The sequence below is a fragment of the Trachurus japonicus genome, chromosome 8, assembly GCF_045865225.1.
Source record: "Trachurus japonicus isolate A0001 chromosome 8, Traja_1.0".
In the NCBI taxonomy this organism is placed as follows: domain Eukaryota; kingdom Metazoa; phylum Chordata; class Actinopteri; order Carangiformes; family Carangidae; genus Trachurus; species Trachurus japonicus.
The window spans coordinates 3,150,234-3,162,550 of NC_140914.1; the positions used below are offsets into that span (position 1 = coordinate 3,150,234).

The 12,317-nt window shown below is 40.7% G+C and overlaps 1 protein-coding gene across 1 annotated transcript in view; it reads left to right on the forward strand.

Moving 5' to 3' along the window:
* LOC146982330 (uncharacterized) overlaps positions 1-12,317 on the forward strand; it is a 420,172-nt gene that overhangs the window by 341,997 nt on the left and 65,858 nt on the right. The gene's annotated exons all lie outside the window — the stretch shown is intronic.

Sequence of the window (12,317 nt, forward strand, 5' to 3'; positions counted from 1 at the left end):
TGGGCTACAAATGACCAGAGACAAACCTGTCCCACAGTGTGAAGTGTGTGTTCAGGATGTTGGAGCCAAAGCAGCTCTAGAACTGGTTCATAAAGACAGAGTGGGACATTTGAGGAGATAAATTATTTACATTTAACTCATAATGTATTAATATAACTGCATTTCATCATATGTTTTTGGAGGAAAGAATATTTATGTCTGTATGATATGGTTTGTTGACCTAGAGGTGATGGAGTTCTCTTGTTTGGACACTAGGGGGCAGAAGTAGAGCAGGGATTGTGGTGGGGCATGTCTGGATGGGTTTTCCTCATCGCCATGGAAGACTCAGTTCAAGCAGCCTCGTCTCTCTGTGTCACTGTTTCTTTCCTGTGTTTTTCAGGTGAGTGTTGTCTCAGACCCCAAAGGAATTACTGAAACTTCTTAGTTAAACTTTAGAGAAGTATGAGTACCTACATGTAGTACATTTGTGTGTGTGAATGTTGAATGAGAGCGGCTGTGACTGCTGTTTATTTTATTGCATAAAGCACTTTGAGCTGCTTCCTTTTGTATGAAAAGTGCTTTATGAATAAAGGTTTGTTTTTGTTGATAGTGTCTGTATGTTAACTGGATTGAACTTTATTTGGAGATAATGAATGTGTTGGGAGAGACACAGGAAATGTTGTGTGTCTGCAGCTGTTGGTGAGACGGTTGCCGTGGTGCTGGGGCGGGTTGGTGCTGTTCACAACCTTCAGTATCGCTGACAGAGAAGACGGTGAAAGAGGAAAGTTCTATGCAAGATTTGTTTGTTTTTTACCTTAACTATGCTACATACAATGCATAACAAACTCCTACTTTGATCTGTTGCTGTTTTTCTGTGCTCATGCTGTTATTATAAATGTTTGTGCAGACAGTTGATGGTTGGTGATGCCGATGTTTTTGTGAAATCAAACTTTAACACTCACAGAACCTCTAAGCTCAGGGGTGTGGAATCATTTTTAAATTAGTGTGTTCATTTAAAGTACTTTTATGTAAAATATGAAACTATTTATGTCAAGTGTGTTTTTTAGACATGAGTTAAAATGATGAGTTCCACTGAATGCATAACTGTTTAATTGCTGTGGGCTACAAATGACAGAGACAAACCTAAGTGTGTTCACATTTGAGGAGATAAATTATTTACATTTAACTCATAATGTATTAATGTAACTGCATTTTATCATATTTATGGAGGAAAGAATATTTATGTCTGTATGATCTGGTTTGTTGACCGTGAGCTGATTCCAGTAGGAGGAGTTCTCTTGTTTGGACACTCGGGGGCAGAATTAGAGCAGGGATTGTGGTGGGGCATGTGCCTACGTTTACATGGAGAACATTTGTGTGTGTGAGTAACTGTGAATGTTGAATGACAGAGGATGTTGACTGCTGTTTATTTTATTGCATAAAGCACTTTGAGCTGCTTCCTTTTGTATGAAAAGTGCTCTATGAATAAAGGTTTGTTTTTGTTGATAAAATGTGACGCTGTGTCTCCAGTGTTGTCTGTGGGAGTTTGTGTGATGTGTGTGTGTTGTGGGTCCATGACTTGTTTTGTTGTGAAATTGTTGTAAACAACTGAACCTAAGTTATGAAAAGTTAATGCATAAGTTCTGGAGTGTTAATTAATGAGCTGAAGAGTTTATTACCAGGCTGTTGCCACTGATAAGAATGTGGTCTTTGTTAACTTGGTTAAATAAGGTTGATGATTATGCACAAATATCACTGTAATATGATTTATAGTGTCTGTATGTTCATTGGATTGGAACTTTATTTGGAGATAATGAATGTGTTGGTGTAAATGAGTCATAAGAAGAATAAAATGTCTACAGATGTGACAAATCCAAGGCCCAGGCCAGCACACAGGAGTGATGTAGCTGGTGCAACTACCTGAAGCTGCTGACAGACACCAACACTCACCTGTAGCAGACTGCAACCCACTGGCACCACTCACCTCACAGGAAACAGGACGTTGTTGGAGACCATCTCAGGATTTTATTCTGCACACAACAGTAGGAGCACATTAGCTGCATCTACTATGTTTTTATGTTTTATCTCATTAATCACATTCATTTTTAACACTTCTAACAGAATATTCACTAATCAATAAGATATATCATAAGAAAATGTTATGTCAAAATGTCAAAAGAAAAAGAAAAAGAAAAGATTATGATGAAGATAATTTATTCTTTATTATGGGGGCGGGACTAGATAAGCTTTTGCTTCTCCCGCTTTCCCTTTCGGCCATGTGTATTGTATTATTTTAACTAAGATGAAGTGTGATGATGATGATTTAATTGACATGCCCGAAATAAACAAATACATAAATAAATATATACAGGTGCATCTCAATAAATTAGAATATCATAGAAAAGTTTATTTATGTCAGTAATTCAATTCAAAAAGTTAAGCTAACACACCTAGATCCATTATACACAGAATTAAACATTGCATGTCTCTATTTATTTAATTGTATTGATTATGGCTAACTAAAGACCTAAAATTCAGTCTCTAACAAAATTAGAATATTACAAAAGACCAATAAAAAAAAAGCATTTTTAATACAGAAATATTGTCCTTGTGAAAATTGGTTGTGGTTATTTGACTTGAACTACTGTAAATGGACTTTTCCATGATATTCAGATTTATTGAGATGCAGCTGTAGTTTCCAGTTTCAAACTGAATGTTCACTAATCAATCAGATATTTCTGTAGACATGAGATCGTATAGTGGCAGTTTCAGTTGGATCCACAGCAGATGAACTTTAAACACACAGAACAAAGCCACAACACAAACACATGTATGCTAATGAGATGAGATCGTTAAATCCTCGTCTCACCGTGAACAAAGAAAAACAACACACAGTCACACACACTTTAAACATGGCCGCCACCTCATCACTCAGTGTGTGTGTGATATTCATGGTAAGTAAGGACTTTAAGAGCATATTATCTACAAATAACGGAGAGAGTTTCACCGTGTGTTTCGGCTCTTCCAGCAGCAGCGACGTTTTGGCGCGTTTTGGGGGGTGCACCGCTAATTAACGCCCCACCTGCAACAACAGCTGGAACCAGGAACCATCGTTCTCTGAACCAAACTGCTGCAGCAACAACAGTTTAGCTGGTTAACATATTTACCACTGGTCTGAGTCATATGTGGAGTGGGTTTTAGTTTTAGCTGAAGTTCACATAGATAATATCAACTTAAAAACAAATTAAATCTAAATACTGACTCAGCTACACACCACCTATGGTTTATGAAGATAACCAAGGAACAGGAGCATTAGCAAAGAAGCTGTGAGTCAACAGAGATGTGAGCAGGTTGATGTTAAAGATTATTTTCTGAGGTTGACTGATCATGAAGGAAAAATAAAGTTTGTCAAGTTTGTGTTTGGAGAGTCACAGATAAGATTAGGTTACATGATGTAAGTTTAAGGTAGAAAACCTTATAATGTTCTGTGTTAAAGGAGTTAACAATGTGAGAGCAAGTGGGGGTGTATATGTGTGTTAAATGTGCTCTCAAATTATTATTATTTTTAACAACTTTATTTCAAACAGTCAACCAGAAATGACAAAGGCAGACATGAGATCACTTACATTCAGAAATCATTAAAAATCATCATGGTCAAATAAAAAAAAAGAGAAAAAATAAAGCTGATGAGAAATGCTTTACCTGTGACATGTTTGTATAGGCTTACGTCAAAGAAAATAAATGTGTCAATAAAGTTTCTCTTTCTGTCAAACTGTAGCACGTAGCCTACGGTTGGTATGTTGGGTATTTTTAGTTTAGTTTAGGAAGTTTTTAAATGTAGAGGCTTGCTGTGCTGTGACTCCCTCAGGTGAGCTGGCTGCCTGGCTCCGCCCCAGACTGAGGTGTGGATATGAGACAGGTGAGGAGGAGGAGCGAGAGAATGTGAAAGTATTTAGTTCAGACGCCATTTTAAGAAGAAGAAGGAGTAAGAGCTGCAGCAGGTGAGTGTTAAACAACATTATTATTATTATTCACCGTTAAGTCTCAGTCCCTGTGAAGAGTGAAGGGAAGAAGAGTCAGAGTAGTTTTACACTAGTCCGCCATTGTTGTTGTTGTTGTTGTTTCTACGTCCAGCGGTGTTGCCCTGGTTACAGGTTAGAGAGGTGACAGGTGAGGCTATGACGTTATTGTTTCACTAAAGATAAGTTTAGTTTTTTCTGAGGCGGCGTTTGGAGATTTACCCACACTGGGACCAGGTTCAAAAATATACAGTTTTAGGACAAAATGCTGATATGAGAAATAAAAACTGTTAACACACTGTTATTCTCTGTGTGTGTTAACAGACAGCTAAGGGGAAAGTTAAGGGAACTTAAGTCAGAGAGCTGAGCTCTGAATCCTCTGTTTATTTCACCCCTTAATGTGAAAACTGTGTGTTTGACCTTCAAAATAAAAGTTTAACACTGACCCAGAGAAGATAAAGAGTCTGAAACACAGTTGATCCACATAAGACCAGGTTCTGATCAAAAACCAAAAGAATAAGACACAAAACAGGTTTCACTGTTTTAAAGACTCGTTATCTTCAAAGTTCAAAGTTCAAAGTTAGCCTATCTTTATTGTCCCTGTTGAAATTGATTTGCAGCCAGGAGGTCCAAAACACATAAAAACATCCAAGGTCCAAGTATTTAGTTCAGACGCCATTTTAAGAAGAAGGAGTAAGAGGTGAGTGTTAAAACAACATTATTATTATTCACCGTTAAGTCTGTTTTTCGTTAAGTGTGAAGGGAAGAAGAGTCAGAGTAGTTTTACACTAGTCCGCCATTGTTGTTGTTGTAGTTTCTACGTCCAGCTGTGTTGCCCAGGTTACAGGTTAGAGAGGTGACAGGTGGGGCTATGACGTTATTGTTTCACTAAAGATAAGTTCAGTTTTTTCTGAGGGTAAAGTTAATGGAATTTAAGTCAGGCAGCTGAGATCTGAATCTTCTGTTTATTTCACCTTAATGTGAAAAATGTGTTTGACCTTCAAAATAAAAGTTTAACACTGACCCAGAGAAGATAAAGAGTCTGAAACACAGTTGATCATTATTAATCTTTATTGCAGACACAATAAGTGGTCCATATAAATGTCTAAAGTCTAAAGTCTTATCAACAATAACAAACATGATAAAACAGATTTAAGAAAGAGAGAGAGAAAAAGAGACAGACACAGAGAGAGAGAATCAATTATCAACTCTCCACATAGTTCATTAGCAGCCTGTCCCACCAGTGTTTTCTAAGCCTGGATGAATACCTATAGCTTATTTATAGTTTATGGTTTGTGATGACTTTTATTGGATTTGTGCAAAATACAAAAAGGAACATCAGACCAGGTTCTGATAAAAAAAAAAAAACACATGACACAAAACTAAACCTGTTCTGATGAAAACAGTTCTATTGTCTTAAAGACTCATTATCTTTTCTGGAGAAGTGTTAAAGTTTTACACTCAACACAAAATGAAACACAGCCTTCACATGAAGAGGTGAAATGATTCAGATAGGATTCAGAGTTCAGCTGTTGAATTTAATCATACCACCCTCTATTGATCAAGACAGAAACATAATTTTACATCACTTATTGTGATGTTAGATAAAAGACTTGTAACTTGTTACAGGGAGAGTGGAGGCTCCTTCCACATCGTGGCTGGAAACCAAACCTGCGATCAGAGCCTCTGACCCGGTGTCACAGCTCTCATCTCGTCTATGACACAAACGCTCCCTGTAAATCATTATCTCTTGTTTATGACAGATAAGACTACACAAATACACACATCCTAACATCGTATATGATAATCCATAGATCCACTGATCTATTATCAAAGGCTTCATTGAAAACAAATGCACACGACCGAGAGGAGGCTTAGCAAAACAGAGGAGAAGTGACGACTACTGCTGGTCAGATGTAAACAGGAAGTCATTGTCAAACCCATCATATTTTCTCATATTAATTAATTCAGACTAAATATATAAATGTTTCTAAAAAAGCTATACCTGTATTCTGCACCCCTCTTAACGAGCCGTGGATGTATTGTTTTTGAAGAAATATAGCTTTTAATAATTCAACCTTTAACTTTCCCCTTAACGGCTGAATCTGAAGCTAACGTCAGTGTTGTTCAATGTTTCTGGTTTCCCTCTCAGACTGACTGAAGTCCTGAAGATGAGTGTTAATGTGGAGGAAGAGGAGGACGGACCAGAGTCTCTAGGATCCACCTGTCCGTCTCTGAAGAGTGACCGGTCCAAAGGAATTCCTCCAGAATTCAGTCCTGAACCTGGACCTGGACCTGGATCCACCTGTCCATCGCTGAAGAGTGACCGGTCCAAAGGATATCCTCCAGACTTCAGTCTTGGACCTGGACCTGGAGCATCAGACTCCCGGTAAGAGACCTGCTCCAGCCTCTTTACCAGTGTTGAGTGTGTTGAGGTCCTGCAGCTCATAAGCCCTGTTTCCACTATGTGGTACGGCAGTGGTTCTCAACTGGTGGGTCGGGACCCAAAAGTGGGTCGCGGACAGCTGGTCAAAAAAGTAAATAATATTTAATGCACATCTGATGTTGGACATGTCTTTTATTTAGAAAAATAACTTATTTTGAAAGGCACAGGAGACACGTGAACACATGCAGTTGTAATGGTCCTCCTCAGTTTCTTATTATTTGCTCCATTTTCTCTGAATGCAAAGATATCAGTTTCTTATTAATGTGGCCTGAATGCAGTGAAAATACCTTGTTTTGTGGGTCTTTATTTTGTGCAATTTGATATTTATTCACTTTTGTGAATATGCTCTGAATGCAGAGATGCATTAGAAGTCAAATATATCATTTTGTTGGTCTCCATTTTGTGCAGTTTGATATTTTTTTATTCACTTCCATACATGCAGTTGTCATGGTAACTCCTCACTTTCATTCATGTGCCCTGAAATGCACTTTGCTCAATAAAGAGCTAAATTAGTTTTTAAAGGCTTTAAAAAAAAAATCTTGGTTTGAATTCTATAAAAGTGGGTCGCGACTTGATGACCATGGGAAAATGTGGAGCCCAGAGTGAGACTAGTGGAGAACCCCTGCGGTACGGTACGGGTCGGTACGGAACGGTACGCTTATTTCAGCGTTTCCACTACCATGGAACTACTGGTCCCATGGTACCCGTTACCATGGAACCGTACTGGTCCCATGGTAGGCCTATCCATTACCATGTTTGTAACCCTTCTGGTTGGGGTACCTAGCACACAGGACCGGTTCCCTTGGGGAGGAGCCAAAGCACTGCGAGCTGGTGATTGGTCGAGCATATGGTGTCATCGTGCAGCGCGACGGCCATCTGAAGCACAACAACACAGAAAAAGTCTACTGTGGTGCTGTTAAAACGTCACTTTATTCATTTTTTATGTTTTTTCATGCGAGAAAGTCACAGTTTAGAGTCCTGATCTGTGGTCAGTTTATCCAACTGACGTCTGTTTGGAAGTTTGCTCCGACGTTTTGGGAGAAGTTCAGAGCTACCTCGGAGCAGCCACCGGGAGCTAGCTCGCTGCTCGGCTCATCTCAGAGGCAACAGCCGGCTGAGGTGATCGACCGGTCAGCTTACGTCGTTATCTCGGTGGAGAAAGCGAGAAAGATTAATTCGTGGTGGTAAATGAAAAGTGAAGCTTCAGGTGTGTGCTGGTTAGGGCTGCCACGATTAGTCGACTAGTCACGACTACGTCGACTATTAAAATCGTCGACAACTAATTTAATAGTCGATGCGTCGTTTTTGTTTTTTTTTTAACTTTGTTTTTAACCACCTGCACTGCACTCACTCAAGGTGAGTTTACAGGTGGTCTCTCTCTTTTCTCTCTCTACCTGTCTTGTCCCTCATCAAGCGGCACCGGTGTAAACCCCCCCCCCCGCGCTGCCGCCGCTCCTCTCCCTCCCTCTCTCCCTCTCTCCCTCTCTCTCTCTCTCTCTGTCATTTTAAATGAGAAGCGCTACTAGGAGCGGTACCGCCGCTCCATCGTTTTAAATCACGGACTGAAAAACAGCCGTTCGTCATTTAAAAATAAAATCGCGGACTTTGAGAGTCGGTGTTGGAGAATATTGGAACGTTACCGCGTCTGGTCACAGCGTCCTGGTCACGTAATGAGCGCTCATCTTAACGAGCAAGTCTTCTCTCCCGGCGTAAATCTACGTCAATATTTTCCGGTAGCTTCTCATCACAGTCTACACACCTTGCAGTTTCACTTGTTTTCATTTGACAGTTTCACACAGAACTTTCTGTTGAGTCTTTCTATGTTTCTCCTTCTGTGACAGTAAAAAGGACATTTACATTTTTTCAGACAAGACGATTGTCTTATAAACTATTCGATTTTTTTAAACAGAACGACTCCTATTATTTACAATGAGCACAAGTTATATTTGATTGATAGGCCTACCAAAACTTTATTATTGTGAACAATTCCTTAGTTTCAGGTGTCCACCTCATTTTATTTAAATGTAGCTATGTTTGATGCCAGAGACAAATGAAGGAAAGACAAAAAACCTTCAAGTATTTATTTTGGTGTTGTTTAGGCCAGTGCCTTATCCTTATTTTACTCAGCTGTTTGCACTTTATGCTACAGTTAAAGCTGCATATTTCATTAAAAGTTTAATGAACTATCTTACTTTCCTATCTTACTCTTATCTATCATCTTAATTGTCTTTATTTTTAGTTGGCATATACCTTAAACACTTCAAGCTGAAAGCTAATGATGGTATATAAGAGCAGCTGCATGCTGGTGCCATAAGCTGTATGTTTTACATTCAATTTACGTATGATCCGATTAGTCGACTAATCGAAAAAAATAGTCGGTGACTAGTCGACTATCAAAATAATCGTTTGTGGCAGCCCTAGTGCTGGTCAGAGGAGCAGCGCTGACTCTGCGCTGTCTACGTAAAAATGGCAGAGAATGGGTTCAACCGGACCGCGAGCCAGTGTCGCTAAATAAGTCGACCTAGTGACGCTTGGACACGCACTCCGCCTACCCCTGAAGGTCTCCTTTATACAATGGAAAAACAAAGTTGACCATATCCGACCCGTACCGATCCGTACTGACAGTGACTGTGAGTGAACAGAAACTGGTTCTCGTGGTTGTTCAGTGTCTTCATACTAACTGCTCAGGTCTCTTCATGTTTCTTCTTAACCGATCTGATGAAAAAAGACGTGGCTGATTCCAGGTGGTTTGGTGAACGTTGATGAGCTGGTTTCTAACAGAGTTTACAGCAGTTTGCAGGATCATTTTACAGCCTGAATGATGAGTTTCACATGTCAGAGCTTCACTGTAGACACTGTCTGAGCAGCAGCATCTGGATTTGTTCACAGAGATGATGTCTAATAGGGGTGTCACGATTTCGATTTTTTATCGAAATCGATCGAAATTACGTCACGATCTCGAGCATCGAAGTCAAAGAGAGGATCGACGACCCCCCCCGCTACAACTGTCCCCATTGCGCACCAAGCGTCTTGTCAGTCACTGGTCCGAGTTTTCCTTTACTTTTTATTTCGAGACAACACTCACTCATTATCTCTCTCTCTCTTTCTCTCTCTCTCTCTCTCTTTTTTTTTTTTTTTTTTTACCGGCGGTGTCAGCTGATGTGCACGTCTGCAGCAACCCAAACAAATGCACATGTTGACTGCTCTATTCCAGCCACATGATTGGTTCGGCACGGCGCAACTCTCAATATCAATGGCTATTTGCCAAAACATGGATGAATGAAAACTCTCGACCACGTCTCATATTTCTATCAAAGAAAAGTTATTTCACAATTTATAGCGTTTTATCACCCAGCCCTGGTGGGCTATTGTCCCCCTCCTACCTGGGGAACAGGGGGGAGACGCAGCTCTAACTACACAACACCGACAAGCACTGAGAGCTGCATGTTGCAGAGACGTTATAAGATTAAAAAAAAAAAAAACCCGCAAATAATAAGCCGACGAAAAGCTGCAACTTGCCACTTTTTGTCGATGTATTATTTGCGGCGGCTTTCGGGGGATCTGTGACGGTGGAGGATCCGGGACTGATTGACTGTGGACCACCGTCAGTCTGATCAGGACCTGATCATGGCAGCACAGCAGCTGCAGCTCTGCCCCGCTGTCTGTCACATGACTGATGACTCTCCGTATCAGCGCAATCTGTTTACATTACATTAAGCCGACATCAGGAGAATAATGAGACACGACGGTAAATTAATGAAAATAAAATTATGATAATGTACAGATATAAATATATTTGTTTCAAAACCTTGGGGGCAATTTTGGCCCCTGGATCATGATTTTTGGGGGCATGTTACCTTTATTGTAAATAAATTATTTAAATGTGACCATTAGTGCCTAATGTGATACATTATGGAAATTGCATCACTATGTATCCCATCTTTTGAAATAAGATTTACTGTACAAAATTTGATGAATAAAACCAATGATTGTAGACTAGACTAGTCTGAAAATAACATAGGCATCTGTGCTGTAAGAAAAAGAAAAAAAATCGAGAATCGAATCGAATCGTGACCCTAAAATCGAAAATCAAATCGAATCGAATGTCTAATGAGTCAGGAAACAAGATGCTTCAGTGAAGGGACTAAATGCAGTAAATGGAGTCAGTGAAGGTTGAAGCCTGAGTCAGAGAGAAACCAGGAACCAGATCCATCAGACAGATCAGAGATGTGGAGCTGAGACTGTGACATGTTGTTGATCCAGAAATGTCTTGACAGGAGGAAGAGGAGTGGTGTCTCTGACGTCCTGAAGGATCATGGACAAAGACCCAGAACCAGAGGTGAGCTGCAGACAGCCAATCAGAGCAGCTGTGGACAAAGTGAGGGGGCTTTCACACCTACCTCGTTTGGTCCGGACTTTCGGACTTTCCAGATAGTTCGGATCAAATTGACAGGTGTGAAAGCTCCCCCGGACCACGGTCCGAACTAAAGACCGAGTCTTTGGTCCAGCCTCAGGACGTGGTCTCGGTCCAGACTATCCTGGACCAAGGTCCGCTGCTGCGTAGTGTGAAAGCATTTTTTTGGAAGGTTCGAACTATCAGACCAAATACAGGAAATAACGTCAGATGCGCTCGTGCCGAAAAAAGTAAATAAACAGAAAAAAAGGAAAGAGGAGCCGCGGCAACACTTGGGGAGAGGAGGAGATCATATCCAGATTTGGTCAGAGGGATGGGTGTGTCAGTGTAGGCTACACTTGTAAACGTTTACACGATAAATCCCCAAACGATACATGCAAGCCTATTTTTTTATATAATGACCCGAATATATATTTTTTCCGCCGAAAAAAGTCTGAAAAAGACGGATCAGCGGGTGACACCAAACAACGTCTGCCCCAGCAAGTCAGAGCTTTTATTTCTCTCACACTCACACACAAGTGACCTGGAGAGATGCAGCCGCATCTGACAGGAGGATCGCGCGTGTGTGCGCATAGCGTGTGTGTTCCCCTCCACTACACAAAACAGCTGATCGCGGATCGCTGCCACTCTGATCAATGAGAGCATTTCGCCGCGGCACAACCCTCTTTTTTTCTCTCCTTTCATCAGCTCCAAACTCACTCTTCTGCACCGCGATTACAAACCACAGCGTGCTTTCCAGCACTATTTTTTATTTTTTACACATATTTTTATTTTATTTTTTTCAGAGCACTTTCTATGCGCTAACGTCAGACGCACGCTCATCCGTCATGACGTCGGTAGGCCCTAGCAGTGTGAAAGCGAACTTTACTGGACTATATGGAAACAATGTAACAAAAAAAAAAAATTAAGTCCGGACCTTGGTCCGGACTATTAGGTGTGAAAGCGCCCTGAGACTGAACATCTGTCTGCTGATGTGGTCATTAGTGAAACCAGGACCTGTTGTTTTCATTGTTCCATCCCACAGCACTGACATTTAAGATGATGATTCAAACCTTCTCTTTGTTGTCTGTAGTTTTTCTGTAGCTGATGAAAATAATCTGATCAGATTGTCAGACTCTCTGTCTTCAGTCTGACTCTGTCTCTTGTCTCTCAGCAGATCGTGGTCTGCAGGAGGTTTTAGATCAACATAAGATCAGTCTGAGGAGCAGATGTGAACGAGTGATTGAAGGAACTGAGGGAACAGGAAGAGGAACAGGAAGTGGAACCCTCCTCAACAGGATCTACACTGAGCTCTACATCACAGAGGGACAGAGTGAAGAGGTTAATACCCAACATGAGGTGAGACAGCTGGAGACAACGTCCAAGAAGAAGACCCTCCATGACACTCCAATCAAGTGCAACGACATCTTTAAAGACTCACCTGTCCAACAGAGAGAGGACGTCTCTACGGTCTCACCTG